The sequence below is a fragment of the Erithacus rubecula genome (genome assembly GCF_903797595.1).
Source record: "Erithacus rubecula genome assembly, contig: scaffold_267_arrow_ctg1, whole genome shotgun sequence".
NCBI classification, from domain to species: Eukaryota; Metazoa; Chordata; class Aves; order Passeriformes; family Muscicapidae; genus Erithacus; species Erithacus rubecula.
The window spans coordinates 1-15,918 of record NW_027636058.1 but is presented as its reverse complement, the minus strand read 5'-3'; positions in this window follow the sequence as shown (position 1 = coordinate 15,918).

Sequence of the window (15,918 nt, the reverse complement as noted above, 5' to 3'; positions counted from 1 at the left end):
GTTTCTTCCAAAGCCTGGCCAGGGCTCAATGAGGAACCAAGGGAGTTGACTTTGACCAAACACCCCCAAACAAAGCCAGATGGGACCTTGTTTGGCTTCTAAACACACAAAGGTAAACCCATATCTCACCAATGCAGAGATAGACAGATCATATTGCTAAAAATGCCTCATTAATGAGCAGATAAAAAGATAACATTTGGTTGGAAGGTTCATCTAGAGGTCACCTTTGGCTCAGGTCCTGGTGCTCAGGCCTTGGTACTTCAATCAGTGCCTTGACCAAGGCATGAACTACAACCTTCATAACAATTCTTTCAATAACTGAATCTTAAATTTAGGTAGGAGGCATAAAGGCATCGCCTCTTGTTCTTCATTTAAGTGCTGTTCAAGTTCATTACTCAGAGCTGTAAGTCACCTTCCTTCTAAAACATGCCTAATTAGTTGCTACTCTCTGCTGTTTATCAAATCCCCAGTGTTTCCTGAGACTGTGTCTCTTTTGAGACGAGTCTCAATGCTCCATTTCCCAGCACAAAGTGTCACAACAGCTCTAACATGGGATCATAACACACCAAGTGCTCACACTGCAATGACTGCAGTGGCTGCCACAAATGCATTTCACAGCAGCCTCCAGTTTGGCAGCCATGGAGCCAATCTCACCAAGAAGAATTCTCTTCTTCTTACCACTCTTCTACTGCTCTTTCTATCGAGGTGATTCCTGACTGTTGGACTTCAAACTCATCACTGACAGAAGTGCAACATTCCTTTCCCATGGCAGCCCAGGCTCCTCCTTGGCCAGCAAGCAGATAATTCAAGGCCAGGCAGTTCTGTAGAGCCCTATTTGTGTTTGTTGGAGCTCACAGGATGTGCTGTTGGACATTTTCACAGTATCATTTTCTGCTGCTTCTAATAATCAATGCAGCTCATTAATGTAAACTCCACAGGACAAGGCAGTGCACATGGGGCACACATGAGGGAGGCGGGCCCGTGGTACCAGTTTTGTCCACAAGGAAGCCGCACTACTGGGGGGGGAAACTGCAGTGCCGGTTTTTTCCAAGAGGGGACAGCACTTCTGGGGGGTGGAGGCTGCAGTACCTGTTTTGTCCACAAGGTGAAAGCACTACTAGGGAGAGGGAGCTGCAGTACCAGTTTTTTCCACAAGGAAGTAGCACTGCTGAAGGGGGGGGTAGCGAGCTGCAGTACCGGTTTTGTCCACAAAGGGGCAGTACTACTGGTGGTGGGGGCTGCAGTACCGGTTTTGTCCACAAGGGGACAACACTACTAGGGAGGGGGGGGCTGCAGTACCAGTTTTGTCCACAAGGGGGCAGCACTACTGGAAGGAAGCGGTAGTACTGGTTTTGTCCATGAGGAAGCAGCAATACTGAAGGGAGAGGGACTGCAGTACCGGTTTTGTCCACGAGGGGGCAGCACTACTGGTGCGAGGGGCACCGGTACCGGTTTTGTCCAAAAGGGGGGAGCACTACTGGTGCGGGGGGTCTGCAGTACCGGTTTTGTCCAAAAGGGAGCAACATTTTTGAAAAAGAGGGGCTGCAGTGTCAGTTTTGTCCACAAGGGGCAGCACTAGTGAGGAGGAAGGGGCTGCAGTGCCTGTTTTGTCCACAAGGGAGCAGCTCTACTAGGCGGAGGTTGCAGTACCGTTTTTGTCCACAAGGAAGCAGCACTACTTGGGGGGGAGGCTGCAGTACTGGTTTTGTCCACACCGAGTCAGAACTATTGGGAGAGGGACCTGCAGTACCGATTTTGTAAGCAGGAGTGGGGGGGGGGGATGCAGCACCAGTTTGTCCACAAGGGGGCAGCACTACTGGGGGGGAGGGAGGGGTGGCAGTACCGGTTTTGTCCACAAAGGGGAAGAACTACTGAGGGGGGAGGGCCGGTCATACCGGTTTTGTCCACAACAGGGCAGCACTAGTGGGGGTGGGGCTGCAGTGCTGGTTTTGTTTACAAGGAAGCAGCACTGCTAAGTGGGGGGGCTGCAGTACCGGTTTTGTCCACAAGGGGACAACTCTACTGGGGAGGGGGGGCTGCAGTACCGGTTTGGTTCACAAAGAAGCAGCACTACTGAGGGTGGGGCTTCAATACCAGTTTTGTCCACAAGGAAGAGGCAGTACTAGGGGGTGGGCTGCAGTACCGGTTTATTTCCACAAGGAGACAGCTCTACTGGGAGGGGGCTGCAGTACCCATTTTGTCCACAAACGGGCAGCACTACTGAGTGGGGATGAGCTGCAGTACCGGTTTTGTCCACAAGGGGGCTGCTCAACCGATTGGGGGGGCTGTAGAACTGGATTTTCCACAAGGGGGCAGCGCTATTGGGGGGGGTTGCAGTACCGGTTTTGTTCACGAGAAAGCAGAACTACTGGTTGGGTCGCCGCAGTACCTGTGCTGTCCACAAGGGGGCAGCAGTACTGGACTGGGAGCCTCAGTACCTGTTCTGTCCACAAGTGGGCAGCACTACTGGGCAGAAGGAGGGGGGCTGCAGTGCCGGTTTTGTCTACAAGGGGGCACCACTGCTGTTGAGGGGGGCTGCAGTGCCGATTTTTTCCAAAAGGGGGCAGCACTTCTGGGGCATTGACTGCAGTACCTATTTTGTCCACAAGGGGACAGCACTTCTGGGGGGCGGGGGGCTGCCGTACCGGTTTTGTACACAAGGGGGCAGCAAGACTGAGGGGGCTGGGCTGCAGTACTGGTTTTGTCTACAAGTGAACAGCACTACTGGGCGGGGGGGGGGGCTGCAGTACTTGCTTTTGTCCACGAGGGGGCTGCACTACTGGTGTGAGGGGCTGCAGTACAGGTTTTGTCCACAAGTGGGCAGCACTTCTAGAGGGTGGGCTGCAGTACCTGTTTTGTCCACAACAGGGCAGCACTACTGAAAGCAGAAGGGGGGTTGCAGTACCTGTTTTGTCCACAAAGGGAGCAGTACTACTGGAAGGGGTCAGCAGTACAGGTTTTGTCCACAAAATGTCAGCACTACTGAAAGAAGGGACCAGCGATACCAGTTTTGTCCACAAGGGGGCAGCCCTAATGAGGAAGGAGGGGCTGCAGTACTGGTTTTCTCCACAAAAGGGCAGCACTACTGGGGAGGGGGGGCTGCAGTGCCTGTTTTGTCCAGAAGGGGACAGCACTACTTTGGGGGGGGGATTGCAGTACCAGTTTTGTCCACGAGGAAGCAGCACTACTGGTTGGGGGGCCGCAGTACCTGTTCTGTCTGCAAGTGGACAGCACTACTTGGCGGGGGGGGCTCCAGTACCGGTTTTGTCCGCAAGGGGGCAGCACTGCTGAAGGGGGAGGGGGGCTGCAGTACCAGTTTTGTGCACAAGGGGCCAGCACGGCTGGGAATGGGGGCCTGCCATACCTGTTTTGTCCTCAAGGGGGCAGTACTACTGGGGGGGAGGGGGCTAAAGTACCGGTTTTGTCCACAAAGGGGAGGCACTACTGAGGGGGGCGGGCCAGCAGCACCGGTTTTGTTCAAAAGGGGGCAGCACTACTGGAAGTGCTGGGGGGGGCTGCAGTACCGGTTTTATCCACAAGGGGGCAGCACTGATGTGGGTGGGGCTGCAGTTTTGGTTTTGTCCCCAATGGGGCAGTACAGCTGAAGGGAGGGGGGGGGCTGCAGTACCAGTATTGTGCACAAGGGGGTAGCACGGCTGGGAATGGGCACCTGCCGCACCGGTTTTGTCCACAAGGGGGCAGAATTACTGGGGGGGGGGGGGCTACAGTACCTGTTTTTTCCACAAAGGGGAGGCACTAATGAAGGGGGGAGGGCCAGCGGCACCGGTTTTGTCCACAAGGGAGCAGCACTACTGGAAGTGGACGGGGGGTAGCAGTACTGGTTTTATCCACAAGGGTGCAGAACTGATGTGGGTGGGGCTGAAGTACAGGGATTTTGGCACAAGGGGGCAGCACTATTGAGGAGGGAGAGGCTGCAGTACTGGTTTTGACCACACGAGTACAGCACTACTGGAGGGGGAGCTGCCGTACCTGTTTAGTCCACAAGGATACAGCACTACTGGTGGGCGGGCTGCAATGCCGGTTTTGTCCACAAGTGCGCAGCACTTCTGGGGGGGTGGGCTCCAATACCTGTTTTGTCCATAACGGGGGAGCACTATAAAGGGGGGTAGGGGGCTGCAGTACCTTTTTTTTATCCACAAGGGGGAAGACCTACTGAAAGGGGGGGTCTGCAGTACCCGATTTGTCCACAAGGGAGCAGCACTACTGGAAGGGGGCCTGGAGTACCGGTTTTGTCCAGAAGGAGGTAGCAGTACTGGGGAGGAGGTGGCTGCTGTGCCGATTTTTCCCACAAGGGGTCAGCACTTCTGGGGGGTGGGCTGCAGCACAAGTTTTGTCCACAAAGGGGCAGCACTGCTGGTACGGGGGGGCTTCAGTACTGGTTTTGTCCACAAGTGGGCAGCACTTCTGGGGGGTTGGGCTCCAGTACCTGTTTTGTCCACAAGGGGGGAGCACTACAAAGGGGGTAGGGGGGCTGCAGTACCTGTTTTGTCCACAAGGGAGAAGACCTACTTAAAGGGGGGGGCTGCAGTACCCATTTTGTCCACAAAATGTCAGTACTACAGAAGGGGGGGGGCCCAGGAGTACCAGTTTTGTCCACAAGGGGACAGCACTACTGGGGGGGGAGGGTGGTACAGTACTTGCTTTGTACACAAGGAATCAGCACTACTGGGAGGAGGGGCTGCAGTACAGCTTTTTCCTCAAGGAAGCAGCACTACTTTTGCAGAGGGCTGCAGTACCTGCTTTTGTCCATGAGGGGGCGGCACTACTGGTGCGAGGGTCTGCAGGACAGGTTTTGTCCACAAGGGCGCAGCACTGCTGAGGGGGGGGAAGATGCAGCACTGGTTTTGTCCACAAAGGGGAAGCACTACTGAGGGGGGAGGGCCGGCGGCACTGGTTTTGTCCACAAGGGGAAGCACTACTGGGAGTGGGGGTGGACTGCAGTACTGGTTTTATCCACAAGGGGGCCGCACTGTTGAGACTGGGGTTGCAGTACCGGTTTTGTCCACAAGGGGGAAGAACTAGTGAGGAGGGGGAGGCTGCAGTACTGGTTTTGACCACATGAGGGCAGCACTGCAGGGGGGGGAGGGAGGTGCCGTACCTGTTTTGTCCACAAGGATACAGCACTAATGGTGGGCGGGCTGCAATGCCGGTTTTGTCCACAATGGGGCAGCACTTTTAGAGGGTGGGCTGCAGTACCTGTTTTGTCCACAACGGGGCAGCACTACTGAAAGCAGAAGGGGGGTTGCAGTACCCGTTTTGTCCACAAGGGAGCAGTACTACTGGAAGGGGTCAGCAGTACCAGTTTTGCCCACAAAATGTCAGCACTACTGAAAGGGGGGGGCGGCGATACCAGTTTTGTCCACAAGGGGGCAGCCCTAGTGAGGAAGGAGGGGCTGCAGTACCGGTTTTCTCCACAAAAGGGCAGCACTACTGCGGAGAGGGGCCTGCAGTGCCTGTTTTGTCCAGAAGGGGACAGCACTACTTTGGGGGGGGGTTGCAGTATTAGTTTTGTCCACGAGGAAGCAGCACTACTGGTTGGGGGGCCACAGTACCTGTTCTGTCTGCAAGTGGACAGCACTACTTGGCGGGGAGGGCTGCAGTACCGGTTTTATCCACAAGGGGGCAGCACTGATGTGTGTGGGGCTGCAGTACAGGGATTTTTGCACAAGGGGGCAGCACTATTCAGGAGGGGGAGGCTGCAGTACTGGTTTTGACCACATGAGTACAGCACTACTAGAGGGGGAGCTGCCGTACCTGTTTTGTTCACAAGGATACAGCACTACAGGTGGGTGGGCTGCAATGCCGGTTTTGTCCACAAGTGGGCAGCACTTCTTGGGGGGGGGGTGGGATCCAGTACCTGTTTTGTCCACAACGGGGGAGCACTAGAAAGGGGGGCAGGGGGCTGCAGTACCTGTTTTGTCCACAAGGGGGAAGACCTACTGAAAGGGGGGGCTGCAGTACCCATTTTGTCCACAAAATGTCAGCACTACTGGAAGCAGTCGGCAGTACACGTTTTGTCCACAAAATGTCAGCACTGCAGAAGGAAGGGGGTCGGGAGTGCCACTTTTGTCCACAAGGGGGCAGCAGTACTGGGTGGCAGGGGCTGCAGTACAGCTTTTTCCTCTAGGAAGCAGCACTACTTGTGCAGAGGGCTGCATTTCCGGTTTTGTCTCCAAGGGGGCAGTACAGCTGAAGGGAAGGGGAGGCTGCTGTACCAGTTTTGTCCACAAAAGGGCAGCACGAGTGAGGAGAGGGAGGCTGAATTTCCTGTTTTTTCCACCAGGATACAGCACTACTGGTGCAAGGGGCTGCAGTGCCAGTTTTGCCCACCGGGTGGAGCACTTCTGGGGGGTGGGCTGCAGCACCAGTTTTGTCCACAAGGGAACAGCACTGCTGGTACAGGGGACTGCAGTACTGGTTTTGTCCACAAGGATACAGCACTACTGGAGTGGGGGGGCTGCAGTGCCGGTTTTGTCCACAGGGGGGCAGCACTACCGGGCGGGGTGCAGAAGTACCAGTTTTGTCCACAACAGGTCAGCACTACTGGAAGGGGGCCTGCAGTACCGGTTTTGTCCAGAAGGAAGCAGCAGTACGGGGGGGGGGGGGGGGGGGCCGGGAAGGGCAGGGGGGAGCCTGCAGTACCGGATTTATCCACATGGAGTCAGCATTACTGAAGAGGGAGTGGGCTGCAGTAATGCTTTTCCCTACAAGGGGGCAGCACTACTGAGGGAGGCGGCGCTGCAGTACCGGTTTTGTCTACAAGGGGACTGCACTAGTGAGGAGGGGGGCTGCAGTACCGGTTTTTACCACATGAGGACAAAACTACTTGGGGGCCTGCAGTACCTGTTTTGTTCACCAGGATACAGCACTACTGAAGAGGGGACTGCAGTGCTAGTTTTGTCCACCAGGGGGAAGCACTTCAGGGGGGTGGGCTGCAGTACCTGTTTTGTCCAAAAGGGGATAGCACTACTGGAGGGGGGGAGGCTGTAGTATCAGGTTTATCCACAAGGGGGCAGCACTTCTGAAAAGGGGGAGCTGCAGTACCGGTTTGTCCACAAGGGGTCAGCACTACATGAAAAGGGCCTGCGGTACCGGTTTTGTCCAGAAGGGGGCAGCTGTACTGGGGGAGGGGGGGGGGGGCCACCGTGCCGGATTTTTCAACAAGGGGGCAGCACTTCTGGGGGGTGGTCTGCAGCACCAGTTTTGTCCACAAGAGGACAGCACTGTTGGTGTGGGGGGGCTGCAGTACTGGTTTTGTCCACGATGGGGCAGCACTGCTGATGGGGGCCCTGCAGTATCTGTTTTGTCCTCAACGGGGAAGCACTACTGAAAGAGGGGGGGCGCTGTACCGGATTTGTCCACAAGGGGGCTACACTACTGGAAGGAAGCGGCAGTACCGGTTTTGTCCACAAGGGGATAGACATAGTGGGGTGGGGGGCCCTGCTGTTTTGGATTTGTTCACAAAGGGGCAGCACTACTGGTTTGGAGACTGCAGTACCCATTTTGTTCACAAGGAGTCAGAAGTACTGGTGGCAGGGGCTGCAGTACCTGTTTTGTCCACAATGGGCCAGCACTAGTGAAAATGAGGGGGCTACAGTACCAGTTTTGTCAACAAGGCGGCAGCATTACTGGGGGTGGAGCCTACAGTACCTGTTTTTTATCCACAACCAGACAGCACTACTGGAAGGGAAGGGCTGTAGCACCGGTTTCGTCCACAAGGGGGCAGCACTACCTGGGGTGGGGCTGGCAATACCGGTTTTGTTCACAAGGGGTCAGCAGTACTGCAGGGGGATCTGCAGTACCGGGTTTGTCCACAAGGAAGGCAGCACTACTGGTGGGGGGCCTGCAGTGCCGTTTTTTTCCACCAGGGGGCAGCACTTCTGAGGCGTAGGCTGCAGTATAGGTTTTGTCCACAAGGGGGCAGCACTACTGAAATGAAGGGTCTGCAATACCGGTTTTGTCCACAGGGGGGCAGAACTACTGGGCGGGGGGCGGCAGTATTGGTTTTGTCCACAATGGGTCAGTACAACTGGAATGGGGGGCTGCAGTACTGGTTTTGTCCACAAGGGATCAGCACTGCTGGGGGTGGGGGCCTGCCGTACCACTTTTGTCCACAAGGGGGCAGCACTACTGAAGGGGGAGGGCTTCAGTACATGTTTTGTCCACAAGGGGGAAGACCTACTGAATGGGGAGGGCTGCGGTACCCGTTATGTCCATAGGGGAGCAGCACTACTGGATGGGGTCAGCAGTGCTGGTTTTGTCCACAAAAGGTCAGCACTACTGAAGGGGGGGGGGGGCGGCAGTACCAGTTTTGTACACAAGGATTCAGCACTTCTGGGGGTGAGGCTGCAGTACCTGCTTTACCCACAAGGGGGCAGTCCTAGTGAGGAAAGAGGGGCTGCAATACCAGTTTTGTCCACAAGGGGGCAGAAACTACTGAGGCAGGGGGTGGGCTGCAGTACCTGTTCTGTCCAAAAGGGGGCAGCACTACTGGTGGAGGGGGTTGCAGTGCTGGTTTTGTCTACAAGGCGGGAGCACTTGTGAGGGGTGGGCTGCAGTACCTGTTTTGTCCACAAGACGACAGCACTACTGGATGTGGGCGGGCTGCAGTATCGGTTTTATCCACAAGGGGGCAGCACTACTGAGGGAGGCAGGGCTGCAGTACTGGTTTTGTCCACAAGGGGTCAGCACTAGTGAGGAGGGGGGCTGCAGTACCGGTTTTGTCCACATGTGGACAGCACTACTGGGGAGAGCTGCAGTACCGGTTTTGTTCACAAGGAATCAGTACTACTGAAGAGGGGACTGCAGTGCCGGTTTTGTCCACAAGGGGGCAGCACTGCTGAAGAGAGGGGGCTGCAGTACCGTTTTGTCCACAAGGATACAGCACTTGGTCCACAAGAGGGCAGCACTAATGAAGGGGGGGGCTGGCGGTACCAGTTTTGTACAGAGAAAGACAGCACTACTGGCAGGTGGTGGTCAGTACTGGTTTTGTCCACAAGGTGGCAGCAATACTGAAGAAGGGAGGGCTGCAGTACCAGTTTTGTCCACGAGGTGGCAGCACTACTGGTGTGGGGGGCAGCAGTACCAGTTTTGTCGACAAGGGGGCAGCACTACTGAGGGGGTTGCTGCGTCCCCCCTGGACGGCAGTACTGGTTTTCTCCACAAGGGGGCAGTAGTACTGGGGGGGTGGGGCTGCAGTACCTATTTTGTCCACAAGGAAGCAGCACTGTTAAGGGGGGGGGGGGGGGGGGGAAGTACCTTTTTTGTCCACAACTGGATGGACATACTGAGCGGGGGGGGGGGGGGGTTGTACCGTTTCTGTCCACAAGGAATCTGCACTACTTGGGGGGGGGGAATGCAGTACCGGTTTTGTCCACAAGGGGGCAGCACTGCTGAGGGGGGTTGCTGCTGCATCGGTTTTGTCTAAAAGAGGCCAGCACTACTGAAGGGTGGGGGGCGGCAGTACCAGTTTTGTCCACAAGGGGACAAGACTAGTAGGGAGGTTGGTGCAGTAGCGGTTTTGTCCAAAATGAAGCAGCACTACTGGGGTTGGGGCAGCACTGCTGAAGGGGGTGGAGCTGCAGTAGCCATTTTGTCCTCAAGGGGACAGCACTAGTTATGAGGGGGGGCAGCAGTACCGGTTTTATCCACAAGGATACAGCACTACTGGGGCGAGGGGGGGGGCTGCCATACTGCTTTTGTCAAAAAGAGGGGAGCACTACTGAAGGAGGGGGGCGGCAGTAATGGCTTTTTCCACAAGGAGGCAGCACTACTGAAAAGGGGGCTTGCAGTACCAGTTTTCTCCACAAGGGCAGAGCACTGCTGGGGGGGGGAGGGGGGCTGCAGTACCGGTTTTGTCCACAAGGGGACTGCTATAATGGGGGAAGCTAGGGTGCCAGTTTTGTGCACAAGGGGGCAGCCCCAGTGAGTTGGAAGGGGATGCAGTGCCGGTTTTGTCCACACATTGACAGCACTACTCGCGGGGGGAGCTGCAGTACTTGTTTTGTCCACAAGGAAGCTGTACTACTGAGGGGGGAGCTGCAGTGCCGGTTTGTTCACAAGGGGGCAGCACTACTGGGGGGGAGGTTGCAGTACCATGTTTGGCCACGAGAAAGCAGCACTACTGCTCGGGGAGGTGCCGCAGTACCTGTTCTGTCCACAAGGGGGCAGCACTACTGAAGGGGGTCAGCAGGACCTGTTCGGTCCACAGGGGGGCAGCCCTGCTGAAGGATGGGCAACTGCTGTACCCATTTTTCCACAAGGAGTCAGCACTCGTGATGGGGCGGGGGGGGCAGCAGTACTGGTTTTGTCCACACCGGGACAGCACTACTGGGTGGGTGAGCTGCAGTGCCTGTTTTTTTCACTACTGAGGGGGGGACGCGCAGTGCCGGTTTTGCCTACAAGGAGGCAGCACTAGTGAGGAGGGGGTGCTGCAGTACCGGTTTTGTCCACAACTGGACAACAGTACTGGAGGGGGGGAGCTGCAGTACTTGTTTTGTCCACAAGGGGACAACACTGATGAGGAAGTGAGGGCTGCAGTACCTGTTTTGTCCACAAGGGGGCAGCAGTACGGGGGAAGGGGGCTGCAGTAAAGGTTTTGTTCACACAGGGACAGCACTAGTGCGGGGGGGAGTGATGCAGTACCTGATTTGTCCACAAGGAAGCAACATTACTAAGGGGGGGAGGCTGCAGTACGGGTTTTGTCCACAAGAAAGCAGCACTTCTGGGGAGAGGGCTGCAGTACATGTTTTGTCCACAAGGGGACAGAGTTACTGAAGGGGGGAAGCTGCAGTACCAATTTTGTTCACAAGGAATCAGCACTACATGGGGGCGGAGGGGCGCAGTACCGATTTTGTCCACAAGGGGCAGCACTGCTGAGGGAGGGTGCTACGGTATCGGTTTTGTCTAAAAGAGGGCAGCACTACTGAAGGGTGGGGGGCGGCGGTACCAGTTTTGTCCACAAGGGGACAGGACTAGTAGGGGGGTTGGTGCAGTAACGGTTTTGTCCAAAATGAAGCAGCACTACCGGGGTTGGGGCTGCAGTACCTGTTTTTTCCACAAGGAGGCAGCACTAGTGAGGAAGCAGGGGCTGCTGTGCCTGTTTTTTTACACAAAAGAGCAGCACTACTGGTGTGCGGGAGCTCCAGTACCGGTTTTGTCTGCAAGGGGGTAGCACTACTGCGGGGGAGGTTACAATATTGGTTTTGTCCATGAGAAAGCAGCACTACTGGTTGGGGCTGCAGTACCTGTTCTGTCCACAAGGAGGCAGCACTACTGAGGGGGGGCACAGTATCTGTTCTGTTCACAAGGGGGCAGCACTGCTGAAGGGGGTGGAATTGCAGTAGCCATTTTGTCCTCAAGAGGACAGCACTAGTGATGAGGGGGGGCCAGCAGTACTGGTTTTGTCCACAAGGGGGCAGCTATACTGGGGGGGGAAGCTGCAGTACCTTTTTTGTCCACAATGGGGAAGCACCATTGAGGAGGAGGGGACTGTGGTACCGGTTTTGTGCACACGGGGACAGAACTACAGGGGCGGAGAGCTGCAGTACCTGTTTTGTCCTCAAGGAAGCTGCACTACTAGGGGGGGAGCTGCAGTGCCGGTTTTGTCCACAAGGGGACAGCACTTCTGGGGGGTAAGGGCTGCAGTACCTGTTTTGTCTACAAGGGGCCAGCACTACACGGTGGGGGGAGGCTGTAGTACTGGTCTTGTCCAAAAGGGCGCAGCACTATTGAAAGGGGGGGGGGGGGCTGCAGTAACGGTTTTCTCCACAAGAGGGCAGAACTTCTGAAGGGGGAAGCCAGTGATACTAGTTTTGTCCACAAGGGGACAGCACTAGTGGGGGGAGGTGGGGCAGTACTGGTTTTGTCTACAACGGGACAGCACTACTGGGCGGGGGGCTGCAGTACCGGTTTTGTCAACAAGGGGACAGCACTACTGAAAGGGGGGTTGCTGCAGTACCGGGTTTGTCCATGAGAAAGCAGCATAACTGAGGCAGAGGTGCCTGTAATACCGGCTTTGTCCGCAAGGGGACAGCATTCCTGAGGGTGTAGGGGATGCAGTACTGGTTTTGTTTACAAGGAGGCAGCACTAGTGAGGGGGGGGGGGGGGGCTGCAGTACAGGTTTTGTCCACAAGGGGACAGGATTACTGGGATGGGGGCTGCAGTACCGGTTTTGTCCACAAGAGGGCGGCACTAGTGAGGGGGTGGGGAGTCAGTATTGGTTTTGTCCACAAGGAAGCCACACTACTGGGTGGGGAGCTGCAGTGCCGATTTCGTCCACAAGGGGACAGCACTTCTGGGGTGTGGAGCCTGCAGTACCTGTTTTGTCCACAAGGGGACAGCACTACGGGGGGGAGGGGCCTGCAGTACCAGTTTTGTCCACAAAAGGGTAGCTATACTGGGAGGGGCTGCAGTACTGGTTTCCTCCACAAAGGGGAGCACTACTGGGGGGGGGGGGGGGGCTGCAGTACCACTTTTGTTCACAAGGAAGCAGCACTTTTTGGGGAGGGCTGTAGTACTTGTTTTGTCCACAAGGGAGCAGCACTACTGACGGGGGCGAGGGGGTGCGGCAGTACCGGTCTTGTCCACAAGGAATCAGCACTACTGAAGAGGGGGTGGCTGCGGTACCGGTTTTTCTACTGCTCTTTCCATCGAGGTGATTCCTGTCTGTTGGACTTCAAACTCATCACTGACAGAAGTGCAACATTCCTTTCCCATGGCAGCCCAGGCTCCTCCTTGGCCAGCAAGCAGATAATCCAAGGCCAGGCAGTTCTGTAGTGCCCCATTTGTGTTTGTTAGAGCTCACAGGATGTGCAGTTGGACATTTTCACAGTATCATTTTCTGCTTCTTCTAATAATCAATGCAGCTCATTAATGTAAACTCCACAGGAGGAGGCAGTGCACATCGGGCACAGGGTGAACCAGAATCTTTGGCTGTCTGTTCTACTGACATTGGCAGTGAGGGCAAAGCACAGAAATCCTTTCACATTGTGCCCTCCAACTCTATCAGGGGTCGGTTTCTACTGAAAGGAAATTTGAGTGAATCCTGTCAAACTGGTAATTGCATTCCTTTGTTCCACAGCACAGTTTTCTTTAACTGTCCCTGCACTGACTCCGTTACGAGTCAGAGCCCATGGACAGTGCTCTGGCCACCCCACGGGGGGGCCCCCAAGGGAACCCCATTCCTCCCAACATGAGCTGAGAACACACCCAGCAATTAGTTACATTGAGTATTTTGGCTACTCTTTAAATTTTCATCATAATTTCCTGACTAATCCTTGGTGAAACTCTAGAGGTGTCTCTGGCAAACAAAGGTTCTGGCTGACTCTCAAGATACAACTCACAGACACAAGCAGCACTTTAGTGACAAGGCTGCTCATCCTTTTTCCTCCATCTCATCCGGGTCAGGAACAATAATTCCATTGTCCATGGAGCTGGTGCCTTTTTAATTCCAGAATAATGTCCCCAGGTCCTTTGCTGCTCAGCTGTACCATGCTGCCTGTGCCTGACAAGGCTTGGTGGGTCCTTTCCCCTCCGGCTGGGGAGGGCTGGGTCCCAGCCCCTGAGGGCACCCAGGCTCCTGGTTGGAATTCCTGTGGAAGTCCCTCAGTGCCACATCAGCCTTCACATGGAGCACCGTGGGTCAGAGCATTTTCCAAAGGGGCCCTTGGGGCAAACAGGGATATTTGGTCAGGCAGGATCTGTAAAACAACATCCCATAACATCCACTTGTTCTCACACAGAGCACTTGGCTGCAGGGACACATTCCCATGGCTCCTGCCCAGGTTTCAGGATTCAGACAGTGCTGTCTTTGCCCAGAGCTGTTCCTCCAGCTGGCTCAGGAGGCCATTTGGCCTCTGCACCCACACTCTGGTTCCATTTTTAGGGCTGCTGGATCCAAACCCTTTATCTCCACAAACAGTACTGATTTGAGGTGCAGCTCCTTTTCACACTATTGGTTTCAAAACTGGAATATCAATAATTGTGCTACTGTGCCATGGGGCTACATAATCCAATCTTGCTCACTATGGTTGAAAAGGATTACTTTGATTTCTCCTTGACAATCTGCAGCAATTACTGTTCCTGTGACAGGAACACTTTGCAAGGCCAAGCTCCAGTGAGCAGCTGCCCAACCAAAGTGTCCTGGAGGAATCAGAATTCCTCTTTCTGTACTGAGAACTCTCATTTGCTTCTGATTTATCCTAATTAATTCCAGTGCATCCCAGTCCAGCCCTGCAGCCTCTGGGGGCCCCTGTCAGGGGCCATCACACCCAGAACAATTTCCCAGCAAGTCCAAGTCTCACTGGCCATGGCTGCATTTGCAAACTGGTGCAGCCATGCACACCCAGGGGCTTTCCATTTCCCTGTGGGCCCATTGTTAAGGGTCTGGAGCACATCTGGAGATGGGTTGCCATCAGGACAGGCTCTCATCTCCTCATTTTTTCAACTGCTCTCTTAACAAACATTCATCTGTTCAACCAGTCCTGCAGCTTTTGGATAGTCTGGTATATGAAAAACCCAGCAGTCTCCATCACTGTGTTTTCCACAGCAACAGAACACATTCCACATCACAGTATCAGCAAATCCCATTAAAACAGCCAATTTCATCCCTCCCTCCTTTATTCCTTATAAACAATCTCACAACTTTTACCAGTGACCTTCATGTCCTTGTTAATGCTTTTCTGTAGGGCATTTAGTGTTACATCCCTGAGCAACCAGAGCTAACACATTAGTATTGTCAGCATTATTTCACATTATTATTATTTACTTGATCTACAAATAAATATATTATCTGATTATAATTAATAGATACATCCATATATAATATTATATCATTTTTATTTCACTAGCACAAAGAATTTCAAGCTCAAGATTAAAACTTTTTCTGTGGCTCCACGTGGGAGTGTTCCAACAAAAACTGTTCCTTCTGTTGGTGCTGTTTCCAATATGATCTTAACAAAATCCACCCTCATCATCCCAAACCCACAAGTTCTTCTCCTTTTTCCATATGCAGTTTTTGGATGCATTTGAAGACATCCAGTGGTTCAGCCTCTTTTAACTGACTGCTCCACTGCTCACAGGCTGCTCTGACCTCAGCCCACTGTAGAGACAGCAACTCTAGGGAAGGGCTTTGCATCCAGCAATTCCACATGGCTCTGATTCCTCACACTGACATTTAAAAAGTGACATTTTGCTGTGATCCAGCCAGACTATGCCAATTTGGTTTTACCAGTGGGCAAGGTCAGCACCAAAGACACAGACACCAACGGAAGGAATCAGTGTCATTTTCTAAAGTTCAGAGCAGCAAAGAATCACAAAAGGAGCAGCTGAGCAATGAGATAAATAAAGAAGTTCAGCAGCCATAAATTAAGGGTTACAAATAGTAAAAAACAATGTTGAATTGTTAAAAGTAATTTTTAAGAGTTGTCCCCTCTGTTAAAATGTTAAGCTACTTTCCGTTCTTGATGTGCATGTTCTGTATCCCCCGGTTCACCCTCTGTTTGTACTCCCCAATTAATCCCAGTTCTGGTTCAATCACTTCCTACTTCCGCCCTGTCCCCTCACCTCACTTCCGGCCGCCTGCTGCTGCTCCCTGTCAATCAAAAGACGCTGCCCCCATATGCAAAGTCTCCAAAACTCCCAAGAAACACCTTTACAGTGGAAGACCAAACCAGACAAAAATGCCTCAAGAATAGCGAAGTGACACCTAATACATAAGCACAACTAATACCAGACAGCTAGAAAAATCACAACCTGCTAGAAGAAGTCCTTATCTAACTGGCCATTACCTAAGAAGTAGTGCAACAAGATGCCAACCCTAGACAAGCCACACTGAGTTCTCTATGTGCGTGTGAGGACTGGAACTCCCCATCCTGTCTACGGATGGGATGGCACGA